The sequence below is a fragment of the Dendrobates tinctorius genome, unplaced genomic scaffold (assembly GCF_039654945.1).
Source record: "Dendrobates tinctorius isolate UK_male_01 unplaced genomic scaffold, ASM3965494v1 ptg000214l, whole genome shotgun sequence".
NCBI lineage: Eukaryota > Metazoa > Chordata > Amphibia > Anura > Dendrobatidae > Dendrobates > Dendrobates tinctorius.
Genome location: NW_027361881.1, coordinates 3,933,102 through 3,955,613, shown reverse-complemented (window position 1 = coordinate 3,955,613; position 22,512 = coordinate 3,933,102). Strand labels below are relative to the sequence as shown.

The following is a 22,512-nucleotide window of genomic DNA, read 5'->3' as shown; positions in this document are numbered from 1 at the left end:
CTGATCAAAAGTTCATATACCCTTCTAATTTTGGCCTGATAACATGCACAGACGTTGACACAAATTGGTTTGAATGGCTACTAAAGGTAACATCCTCACCTGTGACCTGTGTGCTTGTAATCAGTGTGTGTGCATAAAAGCTGAGTGAGTTTCTGTGATCCAGACAGACTCTTGCATCTTTCATCCAGCCACTGACGTTTCTGGATTGTGAGTCATGAGGAAAGCAAAAGAATTGTCAACGGATCTACGGGAAAAGGTAGTTGAACTGTATAAAACAGGAAAGGGATACAAAAAGATATCCAAGGAATTGATATTGCCAGTCAGCAGCGTTCAAACTGTGATTAACAAATGGAAAATCAGGGGCTCTGATAAAAACAAAACCACGGTCAGAAAGACCAACAAAAATTTTGTCCACAACTGCCAGGAAAATTGTTTGGGATGCAAAGAAAAACCCACAAATAACATCAGCTGAAATACAGGACTCTCTAAAAACTAGCGATGTGGCAGTTTCAAGATTCACAATAAGGAGTCAATTGAAGAAAAATGGGATGCATGGTCGAGTTGCCATAATAAAGCCATTACGGCACAAATGCCACAAAGTATCTTCCTTAAAATACGCAAAACAGCACAGAGACAAGCCTCAAAACTTCTGGAATAAGGTAATTTGGAGTGATGAGACCAAAATTGAACTTTTTGTCCACAACCATAAACATTACGTTTGGAGAGAGGTTAACAAGGCCTATGATAAAAGGAACACCATTCCTACTGTAAAGCACGGATGTGGATTGCTGATGTTTTGGGGATGTGTGAGCTACAAAGGCACAGGAAACTTGGTCAAAGTTGAAGGAAAGATGGATGCAGCATGTCATCGGCAAATACTGGAGGTAAATTTGCAATCATCAGCCCGGAAGCTGCGCATGGGTCGTACTTGGACGTTCCAACATGACAATGATCCAAAACACAAGGCCAAGTCAACCTGTCATTGGCTACAGCAGAACAAAGTGAAGGTTCTGGAGTGGCCATCTCAGTCTCCTGACCTCAATATCATTGAGCCACTCTGGGGAGATCTCAAGCGCGCAGTTCATGCTAGACAGCCCAGGAATTTACAGGAACTGGAGGCTTTTTTCCAAGAAGAGTGGGCAGATTTACCATCTGAGAAAATAAAGAACCTTATCCACAACTACCACAAAAGACTTCAAGCTGTCATTGATGTTAGAGGGGGCAATACATGATATTAAGAAATGGGGAATGTGAACTTTTGATCAGTGTCATTTGGATGTTTTGGGTTGTCATTATGATTTAAAACGAGAAAACACAGTAGTCTGACAATAAATGGCTTCACCCAACCACTAACCATGAGTGGAGGAAAAGTTATGGTGTTATCTTTCTTACTCCCTGAAAAAAGGCCAAGAAAGCCAAACTTCTGCCGAGGTATGTAAACTTTTGAGCACAACTGTACTACAGACATCCTCTTTATTACACCGGGTATGAAGATGCCTCTATTGGCATCATGCTGTTGTGAGGAGCCTAATACTGTCCTGGATCTTTTTTTTTAGTTTAAGTTGCTTTATTCTAGTGAAAGTTTTTTAGGACTTGGTTTCCTGTCAGTTTCGCCTCTTCACTGGCATATTCTTCCCATCTGACTTATACAGGGCAGCAGTGAGAACGACACTGTATGTCAGGCCTGCGCACTGCGCTACTATGTTATGACTGGCTCCAGACACTGCTGCTTGTCCTTAAGTTTATGAGCTAACCCCAGAACACCTCATTTCTTAGAGAGGGAACAACGAAAGGAAAAATAAATGCTAAATGGAAAAACATTACTCTCGTCTCACAAAACTCCCAGCTCGCACCGAGAGCAGACACTGAGGAACAGCAGAGCAATCTGCAATGGGTGCAGCGTCGTTAACGCCATCAAACCTTATTCACATTTTCACCAGACCAGCAGATGAACTTCAAGAACTCAGCATTATTTTCCTGTCTGCAGCAGAAACTATCTTTACAGTGATCTGAAGGATCTGTGCGCCCCACAATGATTCACATTTTGAAATCCATTGATTCTTTACTACTTGTTGCTGTGATAATGCCACGTTAGTCTTAGAAGTATTCAGGCCACATCTTCAGTAACCCCACTGAGGAAGTGTAGCGGACGAGATGTTGTATCTCTCTGCCCACATTATATATTATGTCTTGTCTCACTGTGGCTCAGTAATGACATACTTGTTCTGTGGTTTTCCCAACATAACTTTGAACTGAGATATTTCTGAATTGCTCAGATCCCCATCCTTTGAGTCTGTCTATATCTGTTCCAGGCCAGTTTAGCTAATTGTATGTATACATTTGAGCACATTATATTATTATGTTGCAACCTACTAGACAACATTGCAGCCGGATGCTCATTGCATGTAACCTACTGCTTGCAATAATATTGATATCATAGTTAGTTAGTCATTGATATCATAGTTAGTTAGTCTTTTCCACATTTTAGGCAGTGGATATGTAGCACATTGCTTAATAGTTCTACGTAATAGTCTGCTGGACGTAGACCTGACAGGCTCTCTGAGAGTTAAGCAGTCTGAAATTCGGGAAACCGCAAAGTCTACTCTGTCCAACAGTGAATGGGAATTCGCTTAAGTGCCTCGTCTTCCAGTGACAGAATCCAGTGTACACATCCAGCTGTATGTAGCAGTAAGTACAAGAAGCAGCGGCCCCATAGTGCATCTGTCAGCCTGCGCTCATCTCCCAGTACTTCCTCATCGGTAAGATCAGTGCAAGCTCCGTACTCTCAGCCATTCAGTTATACTAGCTGAGGCGGACAGGCCATTGGTGCAACATGTGCAGGCGCAATGGGGCCCAAGAGGTAAGGCGGCCACATCCGCCTCAAAACCAGATGGAATTGTGCATTTTGATGAGATATTGGACTGCTAATGGTGCATATGTTTCTTGCATAGAGGCCTCTTCTGTCTGTGTCTGCTCCTGTATAATAGTATATGTGCATTACATATCTATCAGCATTGAAGTGAATATACTTTTATATGCTGCAGTATATCCTAACTTCATTTATAGAAGGGCAGCATGCCTCATGGTAATAGGCCAGAGGCCTTGCCGAAGCCCAAGATAAGTGCCCCAGTCTGTGATTCCGCCATTCCTGAGAATGGTGCTTGTCTTGGTAGTTTGAACAGGAGCTACACGTGTTCCTGGAGAATAACCCCACTGTACTCCGCATAGCGCTGCTCACTGCTGTCATTATCTGCAGGAGAAATCAAACAAAAAAGGCCCTCAGTTCCAGCAGAGAAAAAAAAAGTGTATTTTCCTTTCCAGATTCCCAAATTATTCCTGTGTGGGGGTGATTGTTAAGTGTATGTGATGGCAAAGCCATAGAAACAGCCTGGAACTTAGTTACAGAAGCCATATCCTGTGCCGATCAGCCGGGATATCATGTACCTGCGTCACTTTGGGATGAGTGGCAGCGATGAAGTGTCTGTGCTGCATTTATTATGGTGTCGCAGGGGTTAACAATGGCAGCAGCCGCAGACTGCAGCAGGAAGAAAGGAATGCCCCTAAGTGTAGAGTATGAGACTGCCTCCGTAATGTCAGGAACTCCCCTTCTCCATGAGACAGCTGCTCTCCCCTACAGCTGATTCCCAGTCCACTCCCATTCTGCAGCCTCCAGGCACAGGACTGAGATCCATCCCTGCTCAGGACGCCTTCATTACACATAAGCAAAACCCTACATTGTGTAAGAAAGTATACAATATTGTCATTTGTGTAATTAGAAGCAGGCATTCATTCATTTGTTCACTCATTCTTTCACATTTCTGTTGCTATCACATGAATTAGTTATCTGCATCGTTAAAGATCCCTCCAGTAGTTTTTTCTTTAATCGCTGGCATAATGTTCCCAAACAGCAATGTTGTCATGACTAATATCCGAAAACTGTGTTTGTTTATATTGTTATAGTCAATACAATGCTTTCCAGGATTAAAATCCTTTCTACAGCTCAACTTGAGCAACTTCCGAAATAGGAGGCAGGGGGAGCTGGCAACAGCTGCAGAATCTGTCATCTGGAATTGACAATGCATACTGGGCAAGGTGCCCAGCTGGCATGGAAGGGGTGCAGGCATTTGGTGACTCCTGACAGATGACATAATTAGTCATTGTCCATCCAGTTACACACTGTCACCGGTATCCCAGTATCCATCTAACACACGCAATGCAATCCAAGTAAATATAAATGCACAAATGAGAATGGATGCAGACACAACACCACCATGAGCTGCTGTTCCCATCCAGTGCCACAGCCTAACAGCCCTGTTATATTGTGCCAACAGAAAACAACTACTGGATCCATTCACAGATCCTAACACTGGGAAGCAAATTGGTGAACAGTAGCTGTATCTAAGCATCTCTACTGGCAATTTAAAAAATACAGCCTTGCTGTTACCAGTCCTACCACAAGCAGCAGCTGAGACTGCTAGGACTTTTCTATATATATAGTATAGATGAGGAAGCGAGATCTCTTACCTCATCATCAGCATGCTACATCATATGGCTGCCTCACTCCTCCGGCTGCAGCGATCATTGCGATCTAAAGCCAGCAGCAGAATGCTAGTTCCGTAGTAATGTATGAACAGACTGAGAAAGCTTCATTACTGAGCGGAGGCTCCGGCTCTGCAGCTCACGCCCTCTATGAATCTCTGCAGCCAGTAGCACTCAGTGTTCACAAGGCTTCAGACACTGCTGAAAAAGTTCCTTCACATCTCAGCTGCTGGGACCTGGATCCCCTCCTCCAGGCTGCAATACCACTTCTGTCATCTGTCAGTACCTACTGCTGCTTCCGATTAAATGCAGCTAATGCACCTTCTCTGTGCCATTCTTTTCTTATCAAATGCAGTAATACACAAGTGCTTTTTGAAGCTGGATTTATTGCAGATTGCCAAACATCTCCCAGATGGGACAACTGTGGATCAGACTGTGGATAGTCTGCTCAAAATGTGCACCAGATTATGTGTGAATTTTAGTGGGATGTGTGTAGAGTCCATACTATAAAAAAGAACAACAAAGTCTGCATTTACTATATCTGATCTGCCTTCTGATCAAAGTAGTGATAACTGTCATAAAAAGCTGTTTAGTGGACATAATGGGATTAAATTCTGCCTTCTAAGATCGCATGGCATTGATTTTAGTTGATAGTGATCACTGTTGGGTCTAAACTAACCAGCATTTGAGGTAGAAGGGGATTTAACACTACAATGTTAACACTGCAATCTTTTTATTATAAAGCTCCAAAGACATAATGATAGGGAATTTAAACTGTGAGTCCCATTGGGAACAGCAATGATAATGTATGTAAAGCGCTACAGAATATGATAACGCTATATAAGCAATATATATAGCATAAGGCTATGTGCACACGCTGCGGTTTTTTCTGCGGTTCCGCTGCGGTTTTGGCCCTGCGGAACCGCAGTAGTTCCGCAGACATGGTACAGTACCATGTAACCCTATGGGTTTTCAAAACCGCAGTGCTCACGCTGTGTTTTTTTCCGCGCGGTTTTGCTGCGGTTTATAAACTGCAGCATATCAGTTGTTTCTGCGAATTCCGCTGCGGTTTTACACCTTTAGCATAGTAGAGGTGTGAAACCGCAGGGCATAACCGCAGGAATACTGCAGGTCACTTTACCTGCGGTTTTACCTGCGGTTCTGCGGGGAAAAACCCGCAGGTGATTCCGCAGTGTGTGCACATAGCCTAATAAAGCGCCACTCCAGCTTTTTTTTGTTTCTTTTTTTTGCAGCACTGGAATTGTACAATGAACAGTCTTCTTCATTTCTTAGTGCTGCGCTGGTTGGTCTTCTGCAGTTTGTAACCTGCCGGATTCAGTGTTTGCTGTGAAGTCACTACTCAATGTATGTCTAGGAGGGCCAAAACGAGACTCATAGACTTAATTTGAGAACTATTGACTGTTACCTCTGATTTCCCTTAAGTCAAAAGTTGTGGTCAAAAGATGTTGCCGCAAGACCAGACTGGCCGGGAGCAGCTGAACATAGTGGCTGGTGAGTATAATACTAGGGCCAGGGAACTTAGACTAGTTGCATAACGCTAAAATAAAAAAAAAATAGTGGGGTGATTGTTTAAGAGGACATGTCCTTTGCTAAAAAAAATTAAATATTTTGTAAAATTTCCTGAGTTCCTCTTATTCTTCCGCACTTTTTGTTTTTGCTTTGACACATCAATGTAGAGCTATACAGATTTGTTGCTTTTGGAGCCTACTAAGTGAAAGGAATTTAATTTAAAAACAAATGTAATGGAATTTGTCTATGTCGATACTAAACATTGACTGCATTATTTTTTAACTTTCTAATTTAGGTTAGGAAGCATGGCGACTCTGGTCAGGCAACAACAACTCTCAGGTCCCTAGACCAAAAATATTTTGTGTTATTTGCAGGTGGACCAGCTATTTTAGTTGCATGCAAAGTTGTGCACTATTTGCTACCAGAATTCAAACTGGGTTGACTTTTTGCTATAGTCTTGGTAGAATGTTGGTTGCAATGTGACCCCTTTGACAATCAGAGGAGACACCATCTATTTTAATGTTGTGTGACACATGCCTTTTATTGTAGACTTATATTAGTGCAATTCCCTGAATATAAAGGAACTCTTAGGCTCGTTTGTAACCCCTGTACTGTGTCAAAACCAGGGCTGTGGAGTTGGAGTCGTAGAGTCGGAGTCGGAGCCCATTTTGGTGGAGTCAGAGTTGGAGGTTTGGCTGACTGACTCCACAGCCATGACAGGGTTGTGCAGTCGAAGTCTGAGCCCATTTTGGTGGAGTAGGAGTCGGTGTCATGGAAATTGAGGAGATGGAGGTTTTGCTTACCGACTCCACAGCCCTAGTCAAAACTTTCTTTAACCCCTTAATGACCGCCGATACGCCTTTTAACGGCGGCAGTTAAGTGTGTTTATTCCTTATCATCCCTGAGAAATAAGGGTATAGCGCCCCCGGGGGTAGCTGAGACCCTAGAGAACATGATCAGGTCCGCTTTTTATGGTCCCCTGTCACGTGATCGCAATTATTCACTGAATAATAGCGATCACAAGAAAAAAGTCAGATTTTCAATTCATTTGATCTAGTATATCAGAGGAGAAAGAAATGGGGTCCCCCGGTACCTCCGCCATTCCTGGATCCTCCTGCTCCTTCCCCCCCGGCCCTCCATGTCATCTTCCAGGAAGAAAATGGTGGGTGCATGCACAGTACGTCCGTCGAGATCTGCTGGCCGATACCCGGCAACAATAGATTTTTTCTATTGGTTCATTCTGATCACTGTGATAGACCTTATCATAGTGATCAAAATAGAAAAATAGTAAATCAAACCCCCCTTTGTGACCCCCTAGTTAGATAAGAATAATACAATAAAAAAAATTGCAATTTTTTTCTATTCTTTGCAGTTAGGGTTAGGATTGGGAATAGGGTTTTGTTAGGGTTGGGGTTAGGGTTGTGTTGGGTTTAGGGGTTGAGATAGGGTTGGGGTTAGGGTTGTGTTGTGGTTAGGATTGTGGTTAGGGGTGTGTTAGGGTTTGAGTAAGAATTGGGGTTTTTTAAAAAGTAAAAAAAAAAAAAAAAAAAAAAGATTATCATTTGACAGCTAGTGTTGAGCACAAGTGCTCGCTACTTGAATTTGCATTGGATGCTCAAATATGCACCAAGTATCGAAGATCCCCTCATGGTTGTTTTGGGGTGTCGGTAACAGCCGCGAAACATACGGGGCAGGACCGCAAGCATGTCACTGAAGCACCCGCGATATTTGATGCATACCCAAGCACCCGATGCAAACTCGAGTACCACTTTTGCTCAACATTAATGATGACATAATTAATATGACGACCTAATGTTATCAAATTCTGTGACGTACCTGTGGGTTCAAAATGCTTACTGTATCTCTGGATAAAATCCTTGAGGGGTGTCGTTTCCAAAATGGAGTCACTTGTGGGGGATTTCCACTTTTTAGGCACATCAGAGGGTCTCCAAACGTGACATAGTGCCTGCCATCGATTCCTGACAATTTTACGTTCAAAAAGTCAAACGGTGCTCCTTCTCTTCTGAGCCCTGCTATGGGCCCAAACAGTGGATTTCCCCCACATATGCGTACTCAAGAGAAATTGCATTACACATTTTGGGGTCCATTTTCTCCTGATACACGTGTGAAAATAAAAAAGTTTGGGTCCAAAGTAAATTTTTTGTGAAAAAAAGTTAAATTGCTTTAGTTCTCGTGAAGCAACTGAAGGGCTAATAAACTTTGTGAATGTGGTTTTTAGCATCCTTAGTGGTGCAGCTTTTAGAATGGTGTCACTTTTGGGTATTTTCTGTCATATTTACCCCTCAAAGTCATTTCAAATGTGTTGTGGTCCCTAAAATAAAAAACGTGGTTTTATCAATTTTGTTGGAAAAATGAGAAAATGAGAGGTCAACTTTTAACCCTTATAACGTCCTAACAAAAAAATGATGTTTCCAAAGTTGTGCTGATGTAAAGTAGACGTGGGAAATGTTATTTATTAAGTATTTTGTGAGACATAACTGATTTAAGGGCACAAAAATTAAAAGCTTGAAAATTGCAAAATTTTCAAGATTTTTGCCAAATTTTAGTTGACGTAATATGACGCAAGTCATATCAAATAAATGTTAACACTATCCTGAAGTACAATATGCCCCGAAAAAACGGTCTCAGAATCAGTGGGATCCGTTGAAGCTTTCCAGAGTTATAACCATGCAAAGTAACAGTGGTCAGAATTGTGAAAATTCAGATAGCGTGGAGACGGTCAGAAATAGGAGCGCCAGCTGTGCTTTATTTAAAAATGCAGCTCCAGCCAGGTACCTCATGAGAGGAAGCGGTGACAGTTCTGGGTTGTATCCTGGTCACAACGGAGCGCAAGGAAGAGAGAGGGTCTAGAATTGTGAAAATTGGCCTGGTCAGAAAGGTCAAAATTGGCTCTGTCACTAAGGGGTTAAAGGGGGTATCCATTATAAACAATCCCAACTTGTTAGAAAGTTTCCTTGGCAAGAAAACAAAAACAAAACAAAAGTGATCAAGAAGTGTCCCTCTGGTGAGTCTCTATGCAATGGGAAAACCTAGTAATAATTTCATGTCAATGAGCTTTCCATGTAACTAGTGATGCTTTTTGTACATGTTAACCACTTCATCCAAGAGGTGAGGATCCAAAGCAGAGGACTCTCTCTATTAACTCTGAATTTTCTAGTATGTATGCTACATGAACATAGGTCTTCAAAACTAGACAAATCCTGTACTGAAAAAGGTAGGTATTAACTGTTCTTCTTACAAGTACCATATATACTTGTGTATAAGCCTAGTTTTTCAGCACATTTTTTTGTGTGCTGAAAATGCCTCCCTCAGTTTATACTCTAGTCAATTGTCCCAGAAAGCCGGCGGGGGAGGGGGAGCGACAGGTGACAGACCAGGAGCTGGTGGTTGTTGCTAAAGCCTGTGCTGCTGCTAAAGAGAGATGAATTTTCATTTCTCTTATAGCACGCACAATGATACCCGCAGCCACCTGATTCCAGAAGACATCCTACTCACCCTCCTGCATGCCCTCACAGCATCTCGTTGGTCCCGGCGCCCTTGCAGCATCTCATTGGTCCCAGCGCCGGCAGCTCTTAATGTGCCTGAGCGGTCACGTGGCCCCGCTCATTAAGGTAATGAATATGCACACCTCTCTATTCCCATAGGCTTGGAGGGAATATTCATTACCTGAATGAGCAGGGGCCACGTGACCGCTCATAGATCTGGAAATTTATTTTGACGGAATATAGGTTGAACTGGATGGGCAAATGTCTTTTTTCGGCCTTGCTAACTATGTTACTATGTTAGGACAGGTTGAGGGAGCCACGCATACCAGGACAGGACGGGGGAGCCAGGCATGCCAGGACTGGATGGATCAGCATATGAGGCATATTATTCTATGGAGCATCTTATGGGGGCCATCATTAACCTTTTTTGCAGCATTATATGGGGCATATTTTAATATGGAGCATCTTATGGGGCCATTATTAACCTTGGTGCAGCATTATATGGGGCATATCTTGTATGGAGCATCTTATGGAGCCCATCATGAACTGTATGGAGCATTATATGGGGCTCTTGATTCAATATGGATATTCAAAAACATTTAACCTACTGATGTCTCAATTAATTTTACTTTTATTGGTATCTATTTTTATTTTTGAAATTTATCAGTAGCTGCTGCATTTCCCACCCTAGGCTTATACTTGAGTTAATACGTTTTCCCAGTTTTTTGTGGCAAAATTAGGGGCCTCGGCTTATACTCAGGTCGGCTTATACTCGAATATATACGGTAATTCATGAAAATAATCTAAAAAGCCGGAACCAACTCAGCAGAAGTAATGAAAAGTAATGAGATTTTTAAATTCAGCACCCTCAAAATATCCTAAATCCATTCAAAAAACTTTGGCTTGTGACAGTTTTTTGTAGACCTGTGTAATGGCTTGAAAACTTCTCTGGCTATTTTGTAATTACTTTAATGTCCAAATTTGCAGTGCCCTGTACAGGAACAGCCAACCAAAGACATAAAATGTGCAAATTGAACATGGTGGATGCTGTTTGTAGATAGAATTGATATGCTGTACTATATATGCTGCACAGATGTACTCAACTGTAGTTTAATGAATGAAGCTTTGCACAATCAATGTCATTTTCATATCTGGTACTTTTTGTATTTATTAGGTTGTAAAGGCATATTAATCTCTTTTATCTCTATTCCTTGGCTGTTCTTGTGAGGTCTTAGTAAATAACAGAATATCCCTTGCGTCAACCCATGTTGGGCTGTACTTATGTCAAATTTTCTGTCTTCTGCAGAGGTCATGACTTACAAACATAAGCTTACTCCCTGATGTGTGCACTTATTAGCAATGCTGGATTCTGCACATTTGAAGAAATACGCTGATTGCTGGATGTATACCCCTCTGGAGCGGATGCCTTGCAGGGGATGCGTATTGTCAGTTTGACGTTAGTTCCACATTAGCACGTGCCTTTAGGAATATGGGTCTATCCTCTGGAGGACCAGCATCAATAAACAAATTGCATTTAATAACAAAATGGTGCCGACCTCATGTCACTCATCTGGATAAGTGAACCTGACAGCTGAATTGTTACTGCCCGAACCAAGGGTATTATGAATCAGACACTAGCTCTGTCATTTTAGCCAAGCACTTTAGAGAAAGCATATTTAATTTATTTTACTGAGTTATTGGAGTGGAAACTTAGCAGAAACTCAAAGTTTTTTAACAGCTTTAATTTTTTGAGGAAGATTTGACAAGTTTCTGCTACTTCGAGAACTCAGTAAAAAGACTAAGGCTGTGTGCCCACATTGCGTTTTCTATGCTTTTCCGCCGCGTTTTTGCCGCAGCCGAAACGCTTAAAAAACGCTATTAAAACGCACCCCCATGGAATCCTATGGGATTCCGGAATTTCCGTTACTCATGCTCCGGATTTTACCGCTGCGGAATCGCGTAGCGGTAAAATTTGCAGCATGTCCATTATTTCTGTGGAATCGCAGCGATTCCGCCTCTATAGGATTGCATTGAAACACTCACTTTACGCATGTGGCTATGCCCACCATGCGTAAAGTGAGCACTTCATGTGCGGATGGTACCCAGGGTCCGGTGGAGAGGAGACCATAATCCTGTAAAAAATAGAATTAAAATAAAAATAGTGATATACTCACCTTCTGATGGCTCCCGGAGCTCTCCCTCCTCTCACCCACGCTGCCAACATCTTCTGGTCTCAGAGATGCATTGCGCTAATCACCTGAGATGACATTGCAGTCACGTGACCGTGACATCTCAAAGTTCCTATGCGCAAAGCATCCCTGGGAACAGAACGTACCAAGAACGCCGCTGAGGAGATCAGGGGCCATCAGAAGGTAACCATAATTTTTATTTTTCACATTCTATCTTTTACTATTGATGCTGCATAGGCAGCATCAATAGTAAAAAGGTAGTCACACTTGTCAAGCACTATGCTTGACAAGTGTGACCAACCGTTCAATCACCTTTCCAAGCGATGCTTTAAATCGCTTGGAAAGCGCAAGCATTCTGCAGCTAAAAATGCTTGCAAAACGCTTTTTACCCGCGGCAGGGAGTTGCGGAAATGCTGCGGACAATTCCGTAGCATTTCTGCAACGTGTGGGCACTTAGCCTATGTGCACATACCCTTATGCTGAGTGCACACGGAGTCTTTTTGCAAATTTTTCAAAGTAGCAGAGACTCACAAGTTTTTGAAGAGTTTTGAGATTTGGAGAATTGGTGCCCAGTTTCTGTTCCATAAGTTCTGGGTGAGATAACCTTAAAGTGGAACCCCTTCAGAAAACGCTTTCATTGCAGATGGTTTGGAAGAAATATTAACTTCCTTTAGCAGATGTGACGGGTTTTTTTTTGTTTGTTTGTTTTTTAATATTTGGAAATATTTTTTTTTCTAAAGCTCTTTTTTTGCAGTCTATTAATTGGACAGTGCCTAGTTTCGATCGAAATCCATCAGAAGCCAGTTCAACTAAATGACATGCACTCCCCTTCCCTCCCAGGTGTTTTTCAAAATCTGAAGCTGAAAAGTCTGCATGTATGAACAGCAAAGGGTTTTTACAGTAGAAAGGAATGGGAACAATTGCAATTGAAGCAATTTTTCTGATGTTTTATTTTTTAAGCAGACCCAATCCAAAATAATGCTCAAAAAACTCAGTGTGCACATATCTTTACACACTAGTACTGGCCTTCTACAAAAAGATAATGTACCGAAAAATACATGCTAAAGTGCTCTTTGCCAACCCATACACAGACAAGAAGATTTCATAACTGGTCCGTTATCAACCACATGGCCCCTCACACTGGTGCCATTTCTGTAAAGACCCTTCAGAATCGTAGATCTGCAAGACCAGTGATATACACTGTATAAACCTCTTCAAATGTTTAGAGGTCTTCACCCCATTGGTGGGGTCCAGCCATGTACTTTATCTTTACTTTAATGGGAGTCTGTCACCACATTTGACCTATCTAAACTATTAATATGCTTGTAGAGGTTATAGAATGTGAAATATGTCTTCCATGTATGTTTCATATCAGATACCTTGTTGTGGCTAAATCATGTTTTATCACTTTATGTAAACGACCTCTTCCAGGCTCTGGGGTCGATGCTGTCTGGAAGTCTGCCTCCAGAGCTTATTTTGCATCAAGGGGCATTTACCAGTGTGATGATTATCACTGTTACCAGTGTGATGTGTGATAGCCGTTCTCCTGATCTCACTGCAGATCTGTGTGATTATATCTGACACACAGGGTCGGCGTTAGGGGCAGGCAGACCAGGCAACTGCCTAGGGCCCCCGCTCCCTCAGGGGCCCCCAGCTAGCGGCACATCATTCCGCCGCTATGGGACCCCTGTGAAGCAGGGGGGCCGCCTGCCCTCAGCGCCAACTCCTCCTGCCACAGCATTGAACACCGCTGCCGCAAAGCAATGATGGAGAGAGCATCAGCAGACGCTCCCTCTCCCATCATTCCCCGCTCTGCTTCTGACAGAGCGGGTGCGCGATGACATCATCGCGCTCTCACTGTGTGCCAGGCAGAACAGGAGGCAGGAGCTGGGAGCAGCGCGGGCACGAGGAGAAGGTAAGAATAGTGTTTTTTTTTAAATATACCGTTGTGTGTGCTGGACTGTGGGGCCATTCTCGGCAGGGGAGGGCTATATACCATGTGTGGCTGGGCTATATACCATGTGGTGCTGGGCTATATACCATGTTGTGTTGGGCTGTATACCATGTGGTGCTGTGCTATAAACCATGTGTGGCTGGGCTATATACCATGTGGTGCTGTGCTATATACCATGTGGTGCTGGGCTGTTTACCATGTGGTTCTGGGCTATATACCATGTGAGGCTGTGCTATATACCATGTGCTGGGCTATATACCATGTGGGGCTGGGCAATATACCATGTGGGGATGTGCCATATACCATGTGGGGATGTGCTATATACCATGTGGGGCTGTGCTATATACCATGTGGTGCTGGGCTATATACTGTGCGGCTGTGTTATATACCATGGGGGTACATTTTACATTATATTCTATGGGGGAGGCTGTGTTATACAATATGGGGGCTACATTATATTCTATGGGGAGGTAGGCTGTATTATATTCTATTTGGCGCTACATTATATTCTATGGGGGGGCTGTATTATATTATATTCTATACGGGGTGATTGCATTATACTCTATGAGGGGGCTACACTATACTATATGAGGAGGCTACATTGTATTCTATGGGGGCTAGATTATAATGTATGGGGGCGGGGGCTCCATTATACTTAATGAGGAGGGCTACATTGTATTCTATGGAAGGGCTGCATTATACTATATGAGGGGGGCTGCATTATATTCTGTGGGGGGTTACATTATATTTTGTGGAGTGGTTGCATTATACTCTGTGGGGTAGCTGCATTATGCTCTAAGGGGTGGCTTCATTATATTCTATGGGGGTTACATTATATTGTATGGCGGGGCTGTATTATACTCTGTGGGGTGGCTGCATTTTGCTCTATGGGGTGGCTGCATTATACTGTATGTGGGCTGCATTATACTGTATCGAGGACTATGGGGAATACATTATATGAAGAACTATGGGGTGAATTGTACTACATGGATGACTATGGCAGTGCATTATACTATATAGAGCAGTATGAGTATATTATACTATATCGAGGACTGAGCAGTGTATTTTAATATATGGAGGGCTATGAGGAGTGTATTATACTTTATGGAGGACTGAGGAGAGTATTATACTATATGGAGGACTATGGGGAGTGTATTATACTACATGGAGGACTGAGGAGTGTATTATACTATATGGACGACTATGAGGAGTGTAATATACTATATGGAGGACTATGAGGAGTGTATTATACTATATGGAGGACTATGGGGAGTGTATTATTTTATATGGAGGACTGAGGAGTGTATTATATATATGGAGGACTATGGGGCACATTATATTATATGGAGGACTATGGGGTGTAAACTGTAGATGTGTTACTGATAACATGATACTGTATGAGGACAGATTGATCCATTAGTGATTGTTCTGTCCCCATCATTCTTTCTCAGATGGTGGAAAGAGGCCGGGAAAGAATATTGTTGATCACACTCATTTAGCGTCCTGAACACAGCGCATGTAACTACAACCGAAATGCTTCTGTGTGATGTGCAATATGTTAGCATTTGGGGCCCCATTTTAAACTTTGCCTAGGGCCCCACTTTGCCTAAAACCGGCCCTGCTGTCACATCTTGCAGTGTCCTCTCAGCTTCCAGCACACAGGCACACATGGTTGCAATATTGTTGCAATAAAGCAGAGCTCAGAGAGAATAAAAAAATGTGTTTGCAAGAAGTCAAAGTTCAGTTCTCCTGTTCTGTGTTAGTTACTTGTCTCACACTGGTAACCATTACACATTGCACTGGTAATACTGACACATCGGTAACAATGGTAACCATCAGACTGGAAACTCCCCCTTCATGTAAAATAAGCTCTGGGGGCAGAGTTATCTTCCAGAACCTGGAAGAGGTCATTTATATAAAGTAATAAAAGATGATTTCTCTACAACAAGGCATCTGTTATGAGGCATACAGGTATCACTATTTTCATCAGCCTTTAACCTGTATGCCTATAGTAATAGTTTAGATAGGTGAAATGTGGTGACAGATTCCTTATAACAGTTGTGTTGGTGACATGATTTTGTGACACTTAGTATTATATAGGAATGACAGGCTGTTCTCCTGCTCTTCTTAGGGTATGTGCACACGCTGCGGATTCTGCTGTGGATCCGCTGCGGGTTTGGCCCTGCGGATCCGCAGCAGTTTCTGCTGCGTTGTACAGTACCATTATAATCTATTAAAAACAAAAAACGCTTTGCACATGCTGCGGATTTTTCCGCGCGGATTTGCTGCGGGTTCAAATCCGCAGCATGTTAATTCTTTGTGCGGATTCCGCAGCGGTTTCACACCTGCTCCATTGTAGAGGTGTGAAACCGCAGGTAAACCGCAGGTCTTTTGACCTGCGGATTTTGTAAAATCCGCGCGGAAAAATCCACAGACCAATCCGCAGCATGTGCACATAGCCTTAGTGCAGCTTTGCTCATGAACTACACAGCTCATCTGTCCATACATACACTGGCTACTGGTGGAGGATTTGTGACCAGACCTGTCCATCTGCATACTTCAATAGAAAACATCTTTCCTATGTCAGGTGTTTTTCAATTGTAGGAGGCTGATGGACTAATCCAACCTCGTTGTCTGATTCTGCAGTCAGTTATAGAGAGCGAAACACAAAGGCCATAAAAGGAAAACTGCATAATTTTTAATGTGATCCAAAGGCAAAAAATGATTCTTAGCTCCAATTACAGTTGTGTGAAAATTTTTTGCCCACTTCCTGATTTTCCATGTTTGTCACACTTAAATGTTTCAGATCACCAACAATTTAAATATTAGACAAAGCTAACACAAGTAAACACAAAATGCAGTTTTTAAATGAAGGTCCTTATTATTAAGGGAAAAAGAAATCCAAAACTACAGGGTCCTGTGTGAAAAAGTGATTGCCCCCCAAAAACATAAACTAACTGTGGTTTAGCACACCTTTGTGAAGCTGAGTTCAAGTTCCCTAGCCACACTCAGACTTGATTACTGCCACACCTGTTGTCAATCAAGAAATCACATCAATAGAACCTGCCTGACAAAGTGAAGTAGACCAAAAGAAAATTGTCCCAAATGTGCATAACCCTTTTTAGGGGTTTGTGCACAGGAAGTGTTTTTCAGGCGTGTACGCTCCATATCATGCCTGTAAAAGGGCCAAATAAACATTAAAGGGAACTTGTCAGCATGATCGTGCTCAATAAACTACAGATGGTGTCAGGTTGGTGCCGTTATACTGATTAAAATGATTCCTTGGTTGATGAAATCCATCTTGTGGTTGTTGTTCAAGCTTTGTTTGCAGTTTTCAGTTAATGAGATTCTTATGTTCTGGGGCGGCCTGTGTGTGTGGGTCTTTATGTGGTGCTCTGCTTACATATTCATCCTTATGGCTTATGATAGGTCACTGATCCCTCAGTGACCTTCCTCCTATTTTACATATTGCATAGAATTTATCAGGCAGGCTCCATCTCCTGCGCCGTAGCACGATACCGTGGATAATATGCACGTATTAATTTAATTTAGACGTATAGTTTTGTTCGAAAAAAAATTATCTTAATCAAAATGGTGCCGGCGGCCACGCCTGTGCAGTACCATCTATCACATTCAGTGGCATGAATCACATTCCGATAGATGCTACTGCACAGGCGCCTCCAGCACCACTTTGGTGGGGAAAAAAATAAGTTAAGCTCCATCAAGAAGACGCCGGCAGTACTTGCGCCTTAACATCTAGCAGAATTATGCTACTGCGCAGACTCTGCCGGCACCATCTTGAAGGAGCCTAATTTTTTTCTCTACCAAAATGGCGCCTGTGGTGGTGCCTGCGTCGCCGCATCTATCAGAACGCGATAGATGCCACTGTGCAGGCACAGCCACCGGCGCCATTTTGATTAAGATAATTATTTTTTTCCCTTAACAAAACTACATGTCTAAATAAAATGAAAACTGGCATATTATCCACCGTATCACTGTACAGTGCAGGCACCTGCCTGATGAATGTGTTTTTTTTTGTTTTTTATAAAACATTCTGTACCGTATATACCATAGGTGGCAGGACTCTGAGGGATCATTGACCTGCCATAAGGATGAATATATAAGCAGAGCACCACATAAAGACTCCTGCACAGCCCCCCACACAGGCTGTCCCAGAGCACGAGAATCTCATTAACTGAATACTACAAATACAAATTAAACAAGATGGATTTCATCCAGCAAGTTATCATTTTAATCAGTATGATGGTGCCAACCTGACAGTGTCTGTAGTTTACTGAGCACAATCCTGCTGACAGGCTCACTTTAACCCCTTTCCTACATTAGACGTACTATTCCATCCATGTGACCTGGGACCTAAGTCCCAAGGACGGAATAGTACGTCTAGTGCTATCAGCTGCGCTCACGGGGGGAGCGCATCTGATCGCGGCCGGGTGTCAGCTGATTATCACAGCTGACACCCGGCACTATGTGTCAGGGACGGTCATGGACCGCCCCCGACACGTTAACCCCTGGCACACTGCGATCAAACACAATCGCAGTGTATCGGGGGTTTAGGGAAGCATCGGCAGGGAGGGGGCTCCCTCCGTGCTTCCCTGAGACCCCCACAGCAGCGCGATGTGCAACGCTGCTGCGGGGGTCTCCTTCCCTGCAGGTCTCCGAATCCAAAATGGCGGCGGGGACCTTCGGGGGCCTGCAGGGAGGTGGCTTCCTCAGTGCCTGCAAAGCGCCGGCATGAGGAAGCCTGCAGCACTGCCTGTGACAGATCGCTGATCTGTCACAGCGATCTGTGATGTGACAGATCAGCGATCTGTCACATGACAGTGATGTCCCCACTGGGACAATGTAATAAAGTTAAAAAAAAAAAAAAAAAGTGTAAAAATAATTTTTAAAAAATCGCTAAATAAATTAAAAAAAAAATTCCCCAATGAATTCATTTTTTGAATATAAAAAAAAAAAACAATAAAAGTACACCTATTTGGTATCACCGCGTCTGTAAGGACCCGCCCTATAAAACTGTCCCACTGGTTAACCCCTTTATTGAACCCCTTAAAAAATAAAAATAAAAAACGAAGCAAAAAATAAAGCTTTATCATCATACCGCGAACAAAAAGTGCAATAACGCGCGATCAAAAAAGACGGATATAAATAACCACGGTACCACTGAAAACGTCATCTTGTCCCGCAAAAAGCGAGCAACCACACTGCGTCATCAGCACAAAAATAAAAAAGTTATAGCTCGCAGAATAAAGCGATGCAAAAATAATTATTTTTTATATAAAATTGTTTTCATTGCATAAAAGCGCCAAAACATAAAAAAAGACATAAATGAGGTATCGCTGTAACCGTACTGACCCGAAGAAGAAAACCGCTTTATCAATTTTACCGCACGCGAAACGGTGTAAATGCACCCTCCAAAAGAAATTCATGAAACGTTGTTTTTTGTTCATTCTATATCCCAAAAATCAGAATAAAAAGCGATAAAAAAATGTCACGTGCCTGAAAATGGTACCAATAAAAACATCAACTTGTCCCGCAAAAAATAAGACCTCACATGACTCAGTGGGTCAAAATATGGAAAAATTATAGCTCTCAAAATGTGGTGATGCATAAACTATTTTTACAATAAAAAGCGTCTTTTAGCATGCGACAGCTGCCAAAAATAAAAACCCGCTGTAAATAGTAAATCAAACCCCCCGTTATCACCCCTTAGTTAGGGAAAAATAATAAAGTAAAAAAAATGTATTTATTTCCATTTTCCCGTTGGGGTTAGGGTTGGAGTTAGAATTGGTGGGTTTCCACCGTTTTGGCACATCAGGGGCTTTCCAAACGCGACATGGCGTCCGATCTCAATTCCAGCCAAAAAAGTCAAATTGCGCTGCTTTCCTTCCGAGCTCTGCCATGCGCCCAAATAGTGGTTTACCCCCACATATGGGGTATCAGCGTACTCAGGACAAATTGCACAATAACTTTTGGGGTCCTGTTACTCTTGGGAAAATAACAATTGGGGGTGAAAAGTTCATTTTTGTGGAAAAAATATGATTTATTTAATTGTACGGCTGTACGTTATAAACTTCTGTGAAGCCCTTGGGGGTTCAAAGTGCTCACCACATATCTAGATAAGTTCCTTGAGGGGTCATCAGGAGCTCTCCAAACTTGACATGGAGTCCGATCTGAATTCCAGTCAATTTTGCATTGAAAAAGTCAAACGGCGCTCCTTCCCTTCCGAGCTCTGCCATGCGCCTAAACAGTGGTTCCCCCCCACATATCAGGTATCGGTGTACTCAGGACAATTTGTACAATAACTTTTCCAGTCCAATTTCTCCTGTTACCCTTGGTAAAATTAAAAAATGTAATCTGAATTTTTTTTTTCTTGAAAAAAGTTAAATGTTCATTTTTTTTTTAAACATTAAAAAAATTCCTGTGAAGCACCTAAAGGGTTAATAAACTTCTTGAATCTGGTTTGAGCACCTTGAGGGGTGCAGTTTTTAGAATGGTGTCACTTTTGGGTATTTTCTATCATATAGACCCCCTCAAAGTGACTTCAAATGTGATGTGGTCCGTAAAAATAAAATGGTGTTGCTAAAATGAGAAATCGCTGGTCAACTTTTAACCCTTATAACTTCCTAACAAAAAAAAAAATTTGGTTCCCAAATTGTGCTGATGTAAAGTAAACATGTGGGAAAAGTTTTTTGAGTGCCATATCTCTGTGATTTAAGGGCATAAAAATTCAAAATTTTCACCAAATTTCCGTTTTTTTCACAAATAAACACAAGTTATTTGAATTAAATTTTACCACTAACATGAAGTACAATATGTCACGAGAAAACAGTGTCAGAATCACCGGGATCCATGGAAGCGTTCCAGAGTTATTACCTCATAAAGGGACAGTGGTCAGAATTGTAAAAATTGGCCTGGGCATTAACATGCAAACCACCCTTGGGAGTAAAGGGGTTAAAAAGAATTAACATACGCATTGCAAATGTCTTCATGTGTACAGTTGTGCTCAAAAGTTTACATACCGCAGCAGACATTTTCCTTTCTTTTCCTTTTTTTAGAGAAAATGAATAATAATGCTAAAACTTTTTCTGCACTCATGGTTAATGGTTGGGGAAGCCATTCTGTTTTATCTTTTTAAATCATAATGACAACCCAAAACATCCAAATAACTCAGATCAAAAGTTCACATGCTCTGGTGATTTTGGCCTGATAACATGCACAGAAGTTGACACCTACTGTAAAGCACGGAGGTGGATCGCTGATGTTTTGGGGATGTGTGAGCTACAAAAGCACAGGAAACTTGGTCAAAGTTGAAGGAAAGATGAATGCAGCACGTTATCAGCAAATTATTGAAGCAGATTTGCAATCATCATTCCAGAAGCTGCGCAAGGGACATATTTGTACGTTCCAACATGACAACGATCCAAAACACAAGGTCAAGTCGACCTGTCATTGGCTACAGCATAACAAAGTGAAGGTTCTGGAGTGGCCATCTCAGTCTCCTGACCTCAATATCATTGAGCCACTCTGGGGAGATCTCAAGAGCGCAGTTCATGCTAGACAGCTCAGGAATTTACACGAAGTGGAGGCTTTTTGCCAAGAAAAGTGGGCAGCTTTACCATCTGAGAAAATAAAGAACCTCATCCACAACTACCACAAAAGACTTCAAGCTGTCATTGATGTTAGAGGGGGCAGTACACGGTATTAAGAAATGGGGTATGTGAACTTTTGATCAGGGTCATTTGGATGTTTTGGGTTGTCATTATGATTTAAAACGAGAAAACATACTAGTCTGACAATAAATGGCTTCACCCAACCACTAACCATGAGTGGAGAAAAAGTTTTGGTGTTATCATTCATAGTCTCTGAAAAAAAGCCAAGAAAGCAAATATTCTGTCGGGGTATGTAAACTTGTGAGCACAACTGTATATGCACAGAGAAAGGTGGCTGTAGGATACCTAGTGGTTGGGAGATTCAGTTAAACTAATGCTTTAATACATCTAGGACTGAAAGGGGTTATTCAGCCATGACAGATTGATTGTGAGCAGCTGAGGAGTTGGGAGAGACTGCTGCTCATATCTCCATCCCTGGGTTTGGTTGACTGTGTAAATTAAGAGCTGTTTGTCTCATACATGCCTGTGTGTATGGAGGTGTGCAGATCTCCTGTATTGAATGCCTTTGCTGAAGGGCTAAGACGCTAGATTCTAAGCCAGGCGGGCTAACCAGCACTAGTGTATGGACTTCATGCTTTATGTTGTACTTTAAGCCGGACAAGGGCTGTATTTGAGTTTTCTGTGATGTGGTCTTTAAGGACTGCAATAAACCAGCCGGAATTTAAATTGAGACGGTTCCTACCTGCCTCTTTAAGAGGCCAAGTGACTCGACTTACCACATCAGTCTCTTGAACGTCTTTAACCGGATTCAGATTTTCAAAGATGCCAAGTGGTTAAAAGAAGTGACGTGACCGTTTGTAAGGTGGCTTCACTGGGAAGCCGCTCACTAGTTCATTCAGTAAGTTTTTTTCTTTTTTAAAAGTCAACAGCTAAACAGATGTAAAAAAAAGTTGCTGCATTACAGAAAATGCCAATGTGTCTTGAAGCATCTTCCTTCTTGAAAAACATCTAAAGGGCATCATGTGCATGTTCCCCTAGCAGTGATGGAGAACCGTTATGTTACACGTAACACGTTTTACTAATTGTTGCACTCTGTGTAACCTGCCCTGCAGTCTGAGAATGAATGATGCACAGATGTTAAAGGGTATTGGGTATGATGAACA

At 42.2% G+C, this 22,512-nt stretch overlaps 1 protein-coding gene and 1 long non-coding RNA gene across 5 annotated transcripts in view; one reads left to right on the top strand and one right to left on the bottom strand.

Annotated features, from left to right (window-relative positions):
* ZNF469 (zinc finger protein 469) overlaps positions 1 to 4,830 on the bottom strand; it is a 128,778-nt gene extending 123,948 nt beyond the window's left edge. The window contains exons 1-2 of one of the 3 annotated variants that reach the window (XR_012222283.1): positions 4,525 to 4,830; positions 2,407 to 3,250 (exon numbers count right to left, since the gene is read on the bottom strand). The gene's annotated coding sequence lies outside the window, so the exon portion shown is untranslated. Of the gene's footprint in view, positions 1 to 2,406; positions 3,251 to 3,444; positions 3,936 to 4,524 lie in introns of those variants that run through there. The other 2 variants (XR_012222282.1, XM_073554929.1) reach the window with 2 other exon arrangements.
* The window catches only part of LOC141058728 (uncharacterized), a 500,694-nt gene that overhangs the window by 147,558 nt on the left and 330,624 nt on the right, over positions 1 to 22,512 (top strand). The window lies entirely within an intron of this gene.